This window comes from Nansenia antarctica, assembly GCF_963989245.1.
Source record: "Nansenia antarctica genome assembly, chromosome: 3".
Taxonomy (NCBI): Eukaryota; Metazoa; Chordata; class Actinopteri; order Argentiniformes; family Microstomatidae; genus Nansenia; species Nansenia antarctica.
The window spans coordinates 46,846,490-46,847,224 of record NC_137688.1 but is presented as its reverse complement, the minus strand read 5'-3'; positions in this window follow the sequence as shown (position 1 = coordinate 46,847,224).

Below are 735 nucleotides of genomic sequence, written 5' to 3'. Positions count from 1 at the left end.
AGCATCAGCGTCGTTCGCTTAGCAGCACTCGAGAGGTTTGTTTGTGCCAGTCTCCTCCAAGGCTAGCCACGAAGGCTAGCGTAGCAACCTAGCGTGGAAGGAAGGAAGGCGGCCGCATTTGGAGTAGGGGGTGAAAAACAGCACTTTGTTGCAGAAAGGTGCTACACTCCAGAGCAGATGTGGAGACGTACTGAGATAGAGGGACTTTGTCCCGGCTGTATAACACAGTCAGCCTGAAGTTTCTTCATCTTTTCGGTTCTGTCACCCGTTTTCCCCCAAAAAGGGGGGTGTCATACCGACAGAGACAACGATTTCCTTTTTTGAACTGCTGGAAGCCTCAGGAGGTCTGTGGGACTGTCATTGGCTGAGGACCCAGTAGACTTGACTGGGCCCATTAGCTGAAGAACAAGCAGTCTTTGCCCTTATTGGATAATTAGGTGACAACCTCGTACCTGATTGGTCCAGCCTGTAGTTAGTGATAGATGGTCAGCGAATGAGAGGAGTGCCTTTGAGGATCCGATGGATTTCAGGATTATCTTGGAAAAGATTGCCTTAAATGTTTTTTTTCTTTCCAGGGCAGAGAGAGACAGAGTCAGACAGACAGACAGACAGAAAGACAGTTTCCTGCCCTGTTAAAGTAATCTCAGCATGTTTACCAGGAATGTGATGTAGTAGACAACGTTTGTGTCTCGCACAAGCTCTCTTAAAAGTTACTTTACTTTTGGATGGATATAT